Here is a 16268-nt window from a genome sequence, read left to right as displayed (position 1 = left end):
TCAGAGGGAGAAGCAGACTCCCCGCTGAGCAGGGAGCCTGATGCGGGACTTGATCCCGGGACTCCAGGATCATGACCTGAGCCGAAGGCAGTCGCTTAACCAACTGAGCCACCCAGGCGCCCCGACACCAGTATTTTCAAAGAAGCCCACACAACTTCAGATTCAATAGAAGTCCCTTTGCCAAGGACTCTGACACATTGCATCTATCAGCAGGCTGGCTGCTTATTCCTAAGGAACATCCCTAAGACTGCCCTTTCCCGTTGGTCCTCTGAGCCAAAGCCCACCTTGTTCTTGGCTCCTAATGCTGCAGCCATCATTGTACGGCCCTTAAGCTCAGTCAGGCTGCTCCATATGCTGCCTCAGAGTTATAATCCACCTTCTCTGATTTTGCCACACTCACAGACGTTCATTTTTTTTCTCCATCTGTAACGGAGGAAATAACAGATAATTAATTTGGTGACTAATTAAACCTCAACAAGGCACTCGGACTTGTCTTGGTTTGTTTGGTGGCCTGCTGAAGCAGTGGACCCAAAGCTTTGGTTGATTTCAGTGGCCTGGAATCTCTGCATTTGACTACAAGTGAGAAGTGGTACCTGGTGTTGGAGAGGGGACAGGATGCAGGTGACTTTGCCTCTCTTTGGTTCCACGGACAGTTTGGGAGCCCTTCTAAGAGAGAAAAGTTAAGAACAAAAGCTAGAGAAGTTGTTTTTCTAAAGAGATCTGTGATACTGGGGTGAGATTGTAAGGTGGATGGTGAAGGCAGGATGCCCCAGCAAAGCTGCTAAGTCCTCTCCCCACTGCCCCAGGTGACAGTCGCAGAACAGGGGAAGGGCTACTTTCCCCCCCTGCTGCAGAAAATGGCCCCTGGAGGCCTGGCAGCTTTGAGAACAGAAGCCTGTGATAAACAACCACGGGCTGGCCAGAAACCTAGTGTAGATTTGTGAGTGGGCCATTATATGCTCTGTCCAGGGAGAATAAAGGAAAACGTTAAAAAGAATAAGCCAGTTCATTCGAGATAGAAGCTGCTGGTGCCTGCCAATTATCTGTGTGCTCTGCTCCTCCTGTGGGCACTGCCAGATGACATCTCCCAGCCCCCTTGCATGCAGGGACAATGTGACAAGTCTTGGCCAATGAAATGTGAGTGGAGCGATGGACACCACTTCCAGGCCTGGCTCCCAAAACCTTCTGTGAGATCCTCCACACCCTCTCTCTTCGTTGATCTGCTGGCTGGATGTAGAGAACCCAGTAGAGGACTCTAAAACCCTAGGTGACAAAAACATAAATTAAAAAAAAAAAAAGAAAAGAGGGGCACCTGGGTGGCTCAGTTGGTTGAGCGACTGCCTTCAGCTCAGGTCATGATCCTGGAGTCCCGGGATCGAGTCCCGCATCGGGCTCCCTGCTCAGCAGGGAGTCTGCTTCTCCCTCTGACCCTCCCCCCTCTCATGCTCTCTCTATCTCATTGTCTCTCTCAAATAAATAAATAAAATCTTTAAAAAAAAATTAATTAAAACCCTAGGTGACAACAGAGCCACAAGATGGAAGGAGCCTGGATCACTGAATGACAGTGGGGAACAGAGTCTCTCATACACACCACACCCCCATCTTCACTGGATGTGATGTGAGCGAACATGTAAACTTTTTTGTGTTAAACTACTGAGATTTGGAGCTTGCTCGTTACAGTGACTACCATACTGGCTAATACTGAACTGAAGGTGAGAAGTCATGACATTGAGAGAGGGGCCGAGGCTACCTAGTACCTTCTCAAATGTTTTTCAGTGAAGTTTCCAGAAGTGCAAACAAGAGTACATGCTTATCCCCAGGTCCTGGGGCTCGTGACCCAACTGGTTCACTTCAAGTTTCAGTTTCCCCTTAGCCTTCTGAATGGAAAATTTGTCTTCTTTTCGATAAGATATTTGTGTTTATCTTCACATAAAAGTAATCTTTTCTGAGTGTTAGCCCTCCAGTTGAATAGCCTTTTAACCTGGCCTCCCAAGTGGCTGCCTGTTACAGTTGGGCTCCAAAGATCCCTTCCCCCTCCCTTTGCCCTGGTTGTTTGGTGCAAAGCAAAGCTCCGTCCGGAAACCCCTGTGCAGGCTTTCAGTGAGTTAACACCCATCAGATTTCAGATGTTTGATTTAGTTCTTTAAAAACAAAAATGAAAATCGCTTCTCAGCCTTTTGGCTAAGATCAAGTGTAAAAACAAAAATGAAAGCAAACTTGGTCTCATTTTTTGTTAATGCTGAGGCTATTCAGAATGTTTTAATAATTTGGTTTGACCAAAAAGAGCTTATTATGGTTTTGGTTTTAGTTTTAGACAGAGCTAATTAAAAAAAAAAAAAAAAGAAGAAGAAGAAGAAGGAAAAAAAGTCTGGAGACATTTACTGAAGCCATGTCCCTCTTCGAGGTGGGGTAGCCAAGGTGTAAAGATAGCTAATACCATTTTCCCTGCCTTAGTGGGTTTTCCTCCTGTTCTGATTGAGGTCACACTGCCCAGATGGTGACAAGCCAGAGATGTAGCCTGGGCCCTGGAGATTCACCTAGTCAACACTTGATTTTCAAAAAGGAATCCTTCAAGATTACCTTAGATCGGGGAAAGGCACCTGAGTCCACTTCTGGACAAATTGAAAGCGCCCAATTCTCTTTATCTTTTCTCAGTCTTATTTTCTTATCTTCAGTGATTTGTCTGGGAGAATCACTGAGAAATTTGCTGCCAGAGACAGAGCAAGCTCACTGGGCTGCCATCAGCAGAGGTGTGAGCATCAGAAGGAGTCACGCTTGGACCAGCTTCTCCATATCTTACTGTCTTAATTTTACCCTATGATCTTCAACATAGACTTAACAACCATTGTGTCAATATAGGACCTTCAAAAAAGTTGTTGAAACAGAAAGAATGGAAAACAGGGACTTGAAGCAATATTTATGTATCAATATTCATAGCAGCATTATTCACAATAGCCAAAAGATTGGAAGCACCCCATGTCCATTGATGGATAAACATGGATAAATAAAATGTGATATACACATACAATGGAATACTATTCAGCCTTAAAAAAAGGAAGGAAATTCTGACCCATGTTGTAACACGGATGAACCTTGAGAACATCATGCTAAATGAAATAAGCCAGTCACAAAAGGACAAATACTGTACAGTTCCTCTTATATGAAGTACTTAGGGTAGTCAGATTCATAGAGACAGAAAGTGGAAGGGTGGTTGCCAGAGGCTGTGGGGAGGCAGAAATAGGGAGCTAGTGTTTAATGGGTCAAGAGTTTCAGTTTGGGAAGAAGAGAAAGTTCTGGTGATGAACAGTCGGTGATGGTTGCAGGGCAGTGTGAATGTGCTTCGTGCTGCTGAACTGTAATTTTAACATGGTGAAGACAGGAAATTTGATGTTCTGTGCATTCTCCCACAGGTAAAATGGTTGAAGGGACATGACATTGGAGAGTATGTTTAGGTGACAGTCCCCTCGTGGTTCCCTTGCCCTCAGATACACCTGGGCAGTTGGAGTAATTTCTTTAGTTACACATTTTGTTTGCATATAACACCCAGTTAGTGATTTATTTTGCTGCTTTAGACTCCTGAGGAAAAGAATAAGACAATTTCCTCCCTTTCCCTCACAGCAAAGAGCCAGGCTTTTGTGTTCTTCAGTTCTGTGCCCACTTCTCCCACAGAGAATGATTGGCTTTTCTGTGTTTTAAAAGCTGCTGAAAAGACAACCCCACCCAGGTCTCTATTTAGTCATTCTGGACCCTTCTAGGGAGAGTTGGGAGTCACCCAAGATGGGGAAGGGTTAGAGCAGGGGGGGTGGAGCCCGGGAGTTTGAGATGGGGGCTTTGAAGGACTGGGAGGGGCTGCAGCCTGAATACTAAGAGGTGGGTGGGAGGTTTTGGATTTGGAGGGGGTGGGCCCCCAATGGAAAGTTATGTTAACATTTCAGAGAAGGCGCCACTGACTGCAGCAGAGGGTTTCAGGGCAGGGCCTGTGTCAGTGAGGAGGTGGCCATATGCCCACACTCTGGCAACCTACGGCTTGGAGAAGAGCCCACCAAAGGCATAGAACCAATGCTGGAGGCAGCAGCAGGTAGCAAAAGGAGCCTCATGCCCGGGACAGCCACAGTGGATTAAGGAGCAGGCACCACCTCTATTTTGGAGGACCGCATAAGCTTCCCTTTCAAGTGCCAGTCACTAGAGGGAGGGGGGAGGGCCCCGGCTTGGGGGGGTGGGGAAGGAGAGAGGAATAAATGCTCAGCTGGATAGGAGTCAATGGAGAAGAAACAAAGAAGTATGTCACTGCCTACATCTTTAACAAGTGCCTTGGCACGCTTCCAGCCATCACGATTGTCCGTATTTTACTCCAGATCCAATCTGTGGCTCCTATTGTCTTCTTACACTGGGGGACACTTAGGAAAACGTAACAGATGGCTGTGTGCGGCAAGAGCACTCCTTCCCCGCTGCCAGGAGGGAGTTTTGTCATAAATGCCTTTCTCTTTCACCCCCCAAATATTTTTTCTTCATATCAAAAGCAATATATTGTGTTGATATTGTAGAAAAGTAGAAAGAAGAAGACGTAAATCTCCCATAATGCTACTAGCCCAGAGACAACCACTAAACATTTCACTGCATTTCCTTTTGTGTTTTCCCCGTGCATTGTTTCATGTCTTTAGCCAGGTACGTCTTTCAGGTCCCACTGCCCACGTGTGCTGATGAGCTTATACTAAACGCTTCTGATTCCAGGCCCTTCATGAAGTGGCAGACAGAGCCGGGAGGACAGTGTGCGACACTAAACAGAGAACGCTAACCCACCCATAAAGGACGCAGACACCACCTTCTCAGCAGATTCCTCATCACACAGACTTGATCTGAACATAAGCAGTTTAGATTATATTCAGCTGGTTCCAAATGTTTGTTGGCACTTACATGATATTTACCCATAAAAACAAGACTGTAAATGCTGGTTAGATTGGCAGGCCATAAAACCTGAGGTGACTGAGAGGTCGTTGATAACTGCTCTGATCACAGATTCCTCCTAAGCCTTTCCAAATTCTAGGTCCCTCTGAGACCCAAATCCCAGATGTCCAAGTCTTTTTTTTTTTAAGATTTTATTTATTTATTTGAGACAGAGAGAATGAGAGAGAGAGAGCACATGAGAGGGAGGAGGGTCAGAGGGAGAAGCAGACTCCCTGCTGAGCAGGGATCCTGATGTGGGACTCGATCCCGGGACTCCAGGATCATGACCTGAGCCAAAAGCAGTCGCTTAACCAACTGAGCCACCCAGGCGCCCCCCAGATGTCCAAGTCTTGACCCCTCACCTGGTCATGAATCTCTAAACTCTCAGAGCGTGTAGATTTGGCTGGGCAGATGGCAATGGAAGATCAAAAGCAAGGTAAGAGGACTCAGGTGGGAGAGACACACACCATTCACAAGCCCAGCACTGCTAATTAGGGAGTCAGCATTGAAATCATGGGCTTTGGAGACAGCCCTGCCTGGGTTCAAATTCCGGCTCTGCCTTTGATTAGTTGTGTGTGAGTTTGGGCAACTCACTGAAACTCTTCGAGTCTCAGTTTTCTCATCTATGAAATGGGAATAATAATACATATTCTTAAGGATTTATTTGAAGATTAGATAAGATAGGACATGATTTCTCAGACTTGAGAATGACAGTATCTTATAGATTCCCACCGTTGATTTGAATTTCTTAAATTAGGACATTTCCTAAATACTGACAAATACACTCTTTACAACTACAAAACCGAAGGCAAGATTACAAATTAAAAAGACCCAGCCAAATTAAAATGGATTAGTGTGATTAATGATGTTATTTTGCCAAAATTAATTCTGCTTCTTGAAATACTAGTTTCTAGGACATGGTTCTTTTGAACTTGGCATCCCTTTGCCTCCAACCTTTCTCTAGTCTAGGAGGGCTGGAGGCTGTGTGTAGCCCTTGACAGGTCTCATTTGACCCTCACAGGACTCATTTTTTTTTTTTCAATTAGTTGCTGTTATAAGAGAATTAAGACATTACCCATAAAATCTGTCCTTCCAGCTTCTCTTGAAAAGCTGGAAGATCTAGCCCCACAGGGCTGCAGGGTCTGGAGCTGAATGGCAGTCCCCTCTCGCCAGAGCTGGGCTTCCCGGTGGACCCCACCTCCACCCCCCTGGCCGTCCTCATTTGGGTTAGCTGCCAGCCCCTGTGCCATTTGGGTCTGTGACCTCTTCCTATGGGACTTGCTGAAAAGCACGTATTCTTTCTCCACTCGTCTGCGACAATTAAACAGCACTTCAAGACACCAACAAAAGGTGAGAAGCACAAGAGCAAAAAAGTTCTGCTGAAATGATGATCAGTATTCAATTCTAAGGTGCCCATCCAGACGACCTGGCCAAGTTTCTTTATGTAAATGTGTTAGAAGATTATTATTGAAGTGAAAATACAAAATGTTTAAATCCTCCTAGGATATCTTTAGTTCCTCCAGGATCCCTGAACCCCAGTCTGAGCACCGATTCGCTCTCCTCCCTCAGCAGGAGCCAGCACTGCCGACATCTTGATTTCAAACTTCCAGCCTCCAGCGCTGTGAGAGAATAAATTTCTGTTGTTGTTGTTTTTAAAGACTTTATTCCTTTATTTGTCAGAGAGAGAGAGCACAAGCAGGGGGAGCGGGGGCAGGGGGGAGAAGCAAGCTCCCCGCTGAGCAAGGAGCCTGACGTGGGGCTCGATCCCAGGATCCTGGGATCATGACCTGAGCCGAAGGCAGATGCTTAACCGACTGAGCCACTCAAGCACCCAGATTTCTGTTGTTTTAAGGCACACAGTTTGGAGAAATGTGTTAGGAAAGACTTACGGAACTAATACTGTCACCTTGCATAGAATCGGACCCCAGAAAAGAATGAGCTGGATGGGACTGTGGCTGAAAGGAAAGAAACTAAGGAGAGGGAACAGTATCCATCCAAATATGCAGTAGGTGGTCTCCCATCCCTCGCCCCCAGTGGACGCGCTGGTGGACTAGGGCCCACTCTCCCCCAGGCTGCCCTCTTCTGTCTGTTGCTTCTTCAAGGTATACTCTCCACTCCTGTGCACCTCCTCCTCTCTCTACATTTGTGGTGAGCCCTGGGTGGATTGAGCCACCAGAGCAGGTGCATGGCTGGGAGAGAAGGATGAGAAGCAGGGTCCACCTCGGGAGTGGGAGATGGCTGCTGGAAACGGGGAAGGCCAACAGGGCCGGGAGGTGGGTAGCATCTGATAAACGTTCTGTCCAAAATTTGAACCAGGCAGACCGTGATACACAGCATCTAAAGACAACGCCGTCAGTATCTACAGTGAAGTCTTTGTTCTGGCTTAGCCAATACAATACAAAACTTTTTTCTTTCAAGGAAAAAAGAAATCTAAATAGCACTCCATCTTCAACAAAGCTGTGTACGGAAACAAACCATCCTTACAGTGTGCGTTTTTAAGGAGATGTTCCAATTTTCTGCACACTCTTCCAGGGCTGGTATGAAACCTTTCTGTGCCACACAGGGGAGCTCTCCCAGCCAGTGTGTTCCCACCTCACACATCGCTGCCAGCCATGGCCATGGCCATGGCCACGGCCACGGACAGGATCTCAGATGGACTCTGACCATCTGGTCCTTACACCCACTTAGCCTGCTGCCATCTATCTGTTGTAACATTTCTGTCTGTCCTCAGATCTTTGGAATGAGCTGAGTGTATTTTATCAGACCTTTTGTCTCCTCATCTGTGACCTTCATGCCCTTCACACTGACACGCTGTGCTCAACTTTCAACCAAGTGTTTACTGCTGGTGGCACTTTCTCCTGCATTCATGTCCTACCATCCTGGTATTTGCATTGCATTAATATGCAGATTAAATGAAATGAAACACTTCCTCTTTGGTTGAGAATTCACAGTTTTAGGGCTGGAGATTGGCGGGTTGAGTGTTTCATAAGTACGGCTCAGTGGTATTTAATGCATTCACTAACAAGTTAATTTTATAGATACCGACAAACTGATTCTAAAGTTTATATGGAAGGGCGCCTGGCTGGCTCAGTCAGTAGAGCATGCAACTCTCAATCTCAGGGTTGTGAGTTCAAGTCCCACATTGAGCATGCAGCCTGCTTAGGAAAAAAAAAAAACAAAAACGAAGTTTATATGGAAAGACAAAAAAACAAAAAAACAAAAAACCACCCCAGAATAGCCAATAGTATATTAAAGGAGAAGAACAAAGTCGGAGAACTGACACTCCCTTTCCTTCAAGACTTACTATAAAGCTACAGTAACTGTGGTATTGTCAAAAGAATAGACAAATAGATCAGTAGAACAGAACAGACAGCCCGGAAGCAGACTCACATAAATACAATCAAATGATCTTTGACAAAGGAACACAGCAATACAATGTGTAAAAGGTAGTCATTTCAACAAATGGTTCTGGAACAGCTGGACTTCCTCATACAAAAAAAAAAAAAATGAATCTAGACACAGACCGTATTTCCTTCACCAAAATTAATTCAAAATGGATCAGAGACCTAAATGCAGACTGCAAACCTATGAAACTCCTAGAAGATAACATAGGAGGAAATCTAGATGACTGTGCGTTTGACTTTGACAATGACAACACCAAAGGCAAGATCCATGAAAGAAGTCATTGGTAGGCTGGACCTTATGGAAATTAGAAAGATGTGCTCTGCAAAAGACACTGTTATGAGACTGAGAAGACAAGCCACAGAACGGGGAGAAAACATTTGCAAAAGACATATCTGATAAAGGACTATTAATCAAAATATACAAATTCAAATTCAAAATAAGGAAACGAACAGCCTGATTAAAAACCGAGCAGAAAAACATGAAAAGACACCTCACCAAAGAACACATACAGATGGCCAGTAAACATATGAAAAGATACTCCACATCTTTTATCATTAGGGAATTGCAAATTAAAACAAGGTACTACACACCTATGAGAATGGCCAAAATCCAGAACGCTGACACCACCAGCTGCTGGTGAGGATGTGGAGCAACAGAATTCTCATTCGCTGTTGTGGAGAATGCAAAATGTACAGCCACCTTAGAAGGTCACTTGGCGGGCACCTGGGTGGCTCAGTCGGTTAAGCGTCTGCCTTCGGCTCAGGTCACGATCCAGGGTCTGGGATCAAACATCACGTTGGGCTCCCTGCTCAGTGAGGAGCCTGCTTGTCACTCTCTCTCTCTCTCTCTCTCTGCCCCTCCCTCTGCTTGTGCTTTCTCTCTCTCTCTCAGATGAATAAATCAAATCTTAAAAAAAAAAAAAGAAAAAGGTCACTTGGCAGTTTACTACAAAACTAAACATACTCTTACCATATGATCCAGCAATTGTGCTCCTTGGTTATAACTCAAATGACAAACACTTGCACACAGATCTTTATGGCATCTTTATTTGTAATAGCCAAAACTTGGAAGCAACCAAGAATGTCTTTCAGTAGGCGAATGGATATATGAACTGTGATATATCCAGACAATGGAATAGTATTCAGTGCTAAAAAGAAAGGAGCTATCAAGCTATGACAAGACATGGAGGAAACTTAATGGCATATTACTAAGTGAAGGAAGCCAATCTGAATAGGCTATATACAGCATGATTCCAACTATATGAGTTTTTGGAAAAGGCAAAACTGTAGATATAGTAAAAAGATCAGTGATTGTCAGAGGCTAGTGGGGAAGGAGGGATAAAGAAGCAAAGCACAGAGGATTTTTAGGGCAGTGAAATTATTCTGTATGATATTACAGTGGTGGATACATGTGATTATACATTTGTCAAAATTCATAGACTGTACAATACCACAAGTGAACTCTAATGTAAACTATGGACTTTGGTTGATACTGATGTATCAATGTAGGCTCATCGATTACAACAAATATACCACCCTGGTGAGGGATGTTGATAATGGGATAGGCTGTGGGTGTGTGGCTGTAGAATTATATGGCAACTCTCTGTTCTTTCTGTTCAATTTTGCTAAAACTGCTCTTAAAAAGTCTATTTAATAAACAAATATTTTAGGTAATTCAATATTCACTTACTGTATGACCTTGTCATTCCATTCCTAGGTATTTACACAAGAGAAATAATAACATATGCCTACATAAAGACTAGGACACAAATGTTCAGAGAAGCTTTATTCATATGAACTAAAACCTGGAAACAATGCAGATGTCCATCAGTGGCTGAATGGATAAACAAAATAGGGCATATCTATGAAATAGAACGCTGCCAGCAATAAAAAGGAACAAACTACTGATACCCATCATTACGCTGAGTCAAAGAAGCCAGAAGCAAGAGGGTACATATTATATAATGCCATTTATATAAAGTTCTAGAAAATGTAAGTTAATCTGTGTGGTGACAAAAGACAGATCAGCATGCTGTACCCAGGGGTTGAGGAGGAAATTACCATAGGGGGCATGAGGAGACTTTTGGGGGTGATGGAAATGTTCTATGTCTTGATTGTGGCAGTGATTTCACAGGTGTGTGTATTCCTAATAAAAGTCATCAAAATGTACACTTTAAAAAGATGCAGTTCATTATATGTAATTGATCTACTTGATTAAAATCTAATTGATTAAATTAAAAAAAGGCCTTCACTTGAATCAGGTTTGTTGAAAAACTGAGCATGAGACTAAAGAAAAGCCATGTCTGGAGAAGAATATATATTAAAAATGATTTTTGGTACGGTGCCTGGGTGGCTCATTTGTTAAGCATCTGCCTTCAGCTCAGGTCATGATCCCAGGGTCCTGGGATTGAGCCACACATCGGGCTCCCTGCTCAGCGGGGAGCCTGCTTCTCCCTCTCCCATTCCCCCTGCTTGTATTCCCTCTCTGTCAAATAAATAAATAAAATCTTTAAAAAAAAATGATTTTTCGTCCAGCATTTCTAAATCAGGGAATTGATTTTAAGGAAGTCACAAGAATTTTCATCCTAATATTACTCATAAAGGACAGATTGAAATTACCTAAATGGTTAATAAAGAGTGTTATGGCATATACATATGAGATTCCACCATCCAACGTGAAAAGTCATGTTATTTAAGTGTATTTATTTTATTTATTTATTTATTTATTTTAAAGATTTATTTATTCACTTGAGAGAGCGAGAATGAGAGAGAGTACATGAGAGGGGGGAGGGTCAGAGGGAGAAGCAGGCTCCTCGCTGAGCAGGGAGACCGATGCGGGACTCGATCCCGGGACTCCAGGATCATGACCTGAGCCGAAGGCAGTTGCTTAACCAACTGAGCCACCCAGGTGCCCTATTTAAGTGTATTTATTGACACAGACTTTTACAATACACTAATGGGGGGGGGAAGATCTGATTACCAAAACATATATATGGTATGATCCCATCTTTTAAAAAAAATCATATGTCCCTAAATACATACAAGAAATCTGGGTGTAGTAGTCACATAGGTGGGTATGACAGAGAATGCTAGTTGACCCAACATCTGTTCTCTCTTCCATGGTGGTAGAATTTTTGACAGGATTCATGGCAATCCAGCTAAAGACTACATTTCCCAAGGATGCCTGGGTGGCACAGTCTATTGGGTGTCCCACTCTTGGTTTTAGCTCAGGTCATGATCTCAGGGTTGTGAGACTGAGCTCCATGTCGGGCTCCATGCTCAGTGTGGAGTCTGCTTGAGTTTCTCTCTCCCTCTCCCTCTGCCCCTTCCACTTGTGCTCTCTCTCTCTCAAATGAATAAATAAACCTTAAAAGGGGGTGGGGGGACACCCGGGTGGCTCAGTTGGTTAAGCACCTGGCTTCGGCTCAAGTCATGATCCTGGAGTCCTGGGAGCACCCTGCTCGTGCTCTCTCTTGCTCTCTCTCCCTGTCTCTCAAATAAATAAATAAAATCTTAAAAAAAAAAAAAGACTAAATTTCCCAGCCTCCATTGCAGCTAGATAGGACCATGTGACTATGTTCAGGCTAATGGGATCTGAACAGAAATGCTGTTTGCAACTATAGGTAATTCTCCAAAAGAGAAGGGGCATGTTCTCCCCTCTGTATTTTCTCCTTTTCCAGTGGTGGAATGAAGTAGTGGTGAAGAGCCATCTTGGGCCACACACACAGGTGGAACAGCCAGGAATTTTGGAGCAAGAAGATGGAAAGAACCTGGGTCTCTGACAGTGTCTCAGAGCAGAGCCAAAATACGGAGTCCATTGCTTGCATGAAAGTGAAATAAAATCCTATGCTTTTTAAGCAACTATTTCTTTAGGTCTCATAAATGTGGCTGAATCAGTATTTATCCTACCCAATGCACACAGGGAAAAGACAAGTTACAGAAGGGAATGATTAGCAGAGAAATGCAGCTGATAGGTCAAGTAAGGTGAGGGCTAGAAAGCATCTGCTTGATGAAGCAACAGTGAAGTCACTGCTGACCCCAGGGAGAGCATTTTCAAGGGGTAATAAGATCGAAAGCTCAGTTCTAGGAGTGAACTCCAAGTGAGGAAGGATGGACAGTAAATGGAAGCACATTGCCAAGTTTAGCTGGAAAGGAGGCAATACCTAGGTGATCACTGGAGAGTGCCATGGAGCTGGAGAACAATCCTGCCTCACATCTCTTGTCCTCTCTCATGGCATTCTCAGAGAATGGGAGCCTCTCCTAACAATAATCGCTAACGTTCTTGGCCTGTCTTACTTACTGGCAATTGTGTAACGAGTCACTCCAAACTTAGTGGCTGAAACCACTATAATGTATTTATTATTTGTCAGGATGCTATGGGCTGGCTGGGCTACCATGCTTCCTGTGGTGTGGGCTGGAGCACCAGCATGCCCAGAAGGCCCAAAGCACTGGTTATTGGTGGACCAGAGGTCTGTTCTACATGGTTACTTGAGCTTCCCCATGGCAGGGCAGCTAGGTTCCAAGAAGAAACATTTCAAGTGTGCAAGAACACGAGTTGCTAGTATTTTCTAGGGCTTAGCCTGAGACTAGCGTGGTGTCAGTTTCATCACATTGTATTATTCAAAGTGGATCACAGGGCCACCCAGATACAAGGGGAGGGGACTACCTCAGGACACAGATACCAGGAGGCACTGAGGACTACCGGAATAACAGTCTATCACACGGAAATGACTCGGAGGGGAGGGAGAGATTGCCAAGGGGCAGGAGGAAATTTTGGGGGGAGATAGGTATATTTCTATATTGATTGTGGTGAAGTTTTCACAGGTGATACATGTATCGAACTTATCAAACTGTACCTTTTAAACTTAACACAATTTATCGTATACCCATTATACCTCAATAAAGCTATTTTTAAAAAGAGAGCAATCTACTTACAGAATGGAGGAATATTTCAGTAAATTATGGTATATCCATTAGGTGGAATCTTCTATAGCAACTACCACTGATAAGAGAGTCTGAAGGGAGGCTGGGAAATGTTTATGACTGAGGACAAATGGGAAAAGTGGTATGAAATTCAGAGCACGCCGAAAATTTCATAAAAATGTGTATGTGTAGGCAAGGCTAGAAAAGCTTTTGCAAGATGAAAATATCTTCATTAGGGAGGTAGAATACCATGGCTTTTCTCCTTTAATTGTCGACATTTCCTGCTATGTTGCTGTATTTTCTTTATCATTAACATCCCGGTCCTTTCATTTTGCATTCACTCGGTTGTGGACATGTCAGGCCTCTTCAGCTCACGCTCTGACAGTGCAGATCCTGCGTCTGTCTACAGCCCTCTGTTGCTGCATGGACCACTCCTGACACAGGGACACTTGCCCTGGGCTCTAGAGGGGGGGACAGCGGCGCTGCCTGGAGTGACATGGCACCTCTGTGTTTGTCAGCCCTAATAACAGGCTCTCTCCCTCTCCACCTGGAGCTGTCACACAGGCTGCCAAACCCAGACAGGTTCTATTTCATAACGACTTCCTTATTAGTCACTCTCTTCCCACTTCCCTTTCCTGCCACCTTCTTCTAAAAAAGCTCACCGGCTCAGCAAGCTCCGTGTGTCTGCACGCCGGCCAGGCGTCCAGCTCCCAGAGTGAAGTGTGGGCAGCAGGTCCCTGATAAAGGATTGCAAGCCGGAGCCAGAGAGGCCCCTGCCGGGTCCCTGCCATCTGGCTGCATGCAGGAGCCCGACGGCCAGGGTGCTCCATTTGCATCCAGCTCCAGCCATGGCTTCTGTCGGGGGAGCTCTTTGGTTGTCAGCCGCCAACTTGGTGTCTGTTAAACTGTTCCTCAAGGTGGCCACACTAAAACTCAGTGCAACACAAGAGAAGGACCAGTGTGCTATCTAATCGATTTGTTCCTAAAATGAGACTTTTTGCTTTGGGCAGAAGACCCATCAGTTTCCGGTGAGGACAGCCGAGGTGCTCCCAGAGAAAATGTAGGTCCTCGGCAGCTCGTGGGCTGTCTGGCCTCCAACAGTTGTCTTCTGGGTCTCACCGGTCCTCGTGTCTACCCTAAAGCAGCCTTTCAGAGCCATCTTCTCTCATATTTCCCCCCCTTACCCTTAGCCTCTCTCACTGTCTTTTTGACTCTCTCCTTTACATTTGCACAACACTTTTGGCAGAAATACCTTTTGCAAGCTGTAGTCACCATGTAACGGTAATGCCGGGGTGCCGTCTGGGTGGGAGATGTCAAGGGACAGGTGATGACGTGCTGTGTTGCAGCTGGGATCCTTTGCCCTTTCCCTCTCCTCTTCTGCCTTTCCCTGAGCCCCTACCAGGCAAGAAAATGCAAGCGTGGGAACAGGTGCACATCCGCTCCTCCCTCCCCCACATTCTGGAAGGAGAAAGACTACCAAGAAGGCTTCCTTTTCAGTGTTCATGATTTACATGATGAAAAATGTTTCCTGTCTGTGGCCATTTCATTATTATGGTAAATATACAGGAAAACAGTGGGGAAACGTAATCAAGTTGGGCCCCCAATGATTTAAAATTACATTTATTTATGCCTCATCCAGAAAGCTTTTTTTGATAAGAAACTGGGTGACTTGAGGGAGCTAGATTACTTTTTAAGGTTAAAAAATGCTAACTGTAATATAAAAAAAAAGGGATGGTGTTGGAAATCCTTCAGACATCCTAAGTCCTGGGAATAAAGATTTTAGATGTTATTTCCATTTTCACAGATGGAGAAGCTTGAAGCACAGATAGGACTTGATTGTCCCGAATTGCAGACCCTTGCCAGTCCCCACAAGGTGATGATGTCCTTGAAGGTAGACTCTGCCATGTGGAAACATTTTTGCAGCCCCATTAGATCGGGCACGGTAGGGATTCAGCAACTATCTATTTATTAATAAACAACTGTTTCCTGGAAAGGACCAACAATATCCATATGTTGAACATGGTCACTTTTATTAGGACAATTAGTTATTTAATAAATGTATCAATTGTGTATGCCCTCCATATTTCAGTCACACCAGGGGTATTAGCTGAGCTAGCAGGTGTAGCTAGGAATGGACAGCAACAGGCAAATTAAGAATGCCTTAGCCTCTCAGAGGGATACTATTTTCACATATGGCATCGATTCCTGGGAGTCTGTGGGACAATGAGGACTATTTGTGCAATTTTACAGAGCTGAAGCTGCTTGTACGAGCTGCATTACTCGACCTGCCTGAAGCCCTTGAGGATATAAGTTCAGGTGTGTTTACCCTGTCACATGGCAGGACTGAATGAGGCCAGTGTTGGGTGTTGGGCTAGCCTGGGACTCTCTGCCCAGGCTGTATGTTAATATCACCTGTGGAACTTCTTTAACTCTACCTGTTGCCCGGGTTCCTCCCTGGACCAATTATATCAAGAGCTCTGGAGCTGAGTCCAGGTATCCTATTTTTAAAGCTCTCTAGAGGGATCTCAGATGGAGCCAGGGCTGGCACTTTCTGGAAAGCCATAGGGAAAAAGAGGCACAAAGAAGGAAAGGTAAGAGGAAGGAATCCCTTTCTGCTCTCCACGAGCTCCCAGTTTGCTTCCCGCCAGCAATCCTGCTCAAACTTGACTGTGTACACAGACCACATGGGGGTCTGGCTGAAATGCAGATTCTGATTCGGTAGGCCTGGCTGGGGCTTGAGATTCTGCATTTCTAGTGAGCCCCCAGATGGTACAGATGCAGTTGGGTAGCAGGCCACACTTGGAGTAGCAAGGATCTAGAGCTGCAAGATCTAATAATGTGCCCGTGAGCCACGTGTGGCTACTGGGCATGTGAAACGTGGCCAGTCCAAGTTGTAATCTGCTGTAAGTATAAAATAAACACAATTTTGAAGCTTTATTATGAATAAAAGAATATAAAATATCTCAATAGTAACTTTTATAGTGATTACATGTTGAA

The 16268-nt window shown here is 44.6% G+C and overlaps 1 long non-coding RNA gene across 1 annotated transcript; it reads left to right on the top strand.

The window, feature by feature from the left end:
* Nucleotides 1-1516: 1516 nt before the first annotated feature.
* Nucleotides 1517-10692, top strand: LOC145716524 (uncharacterized). Its single transcript, XR_014139230.1, has 2 exons — nt 1517-1712; nt 10066-10692. It is a non-coding gene; the product is annotated as an uncharacterized LOC145716524 (long non-coding RNA).
* Nucleotides 10693-16268: the final 5576 nt, after the last annotated feature.

The sequence above is a fragment of the Leptonychotes weddellii genome, chromosome 12, assembly GCF_054177405.1.
Source record: "Leptonychotes weddellii isolate Sample4059 chromosome 12, ASM5417740v2, whole genome shotgun sequence".
Classification (NCBI taxonomy): domain Eukaryota; kingdom Metazoa; phylum Chordata; class Mammalia; order Carnivora; family Phocidae; genus Leptonychotes; species Leptonychotes weddellii.
This window is presented reverse-complemented; position numbering and strand designations above follow the sequence as displayed.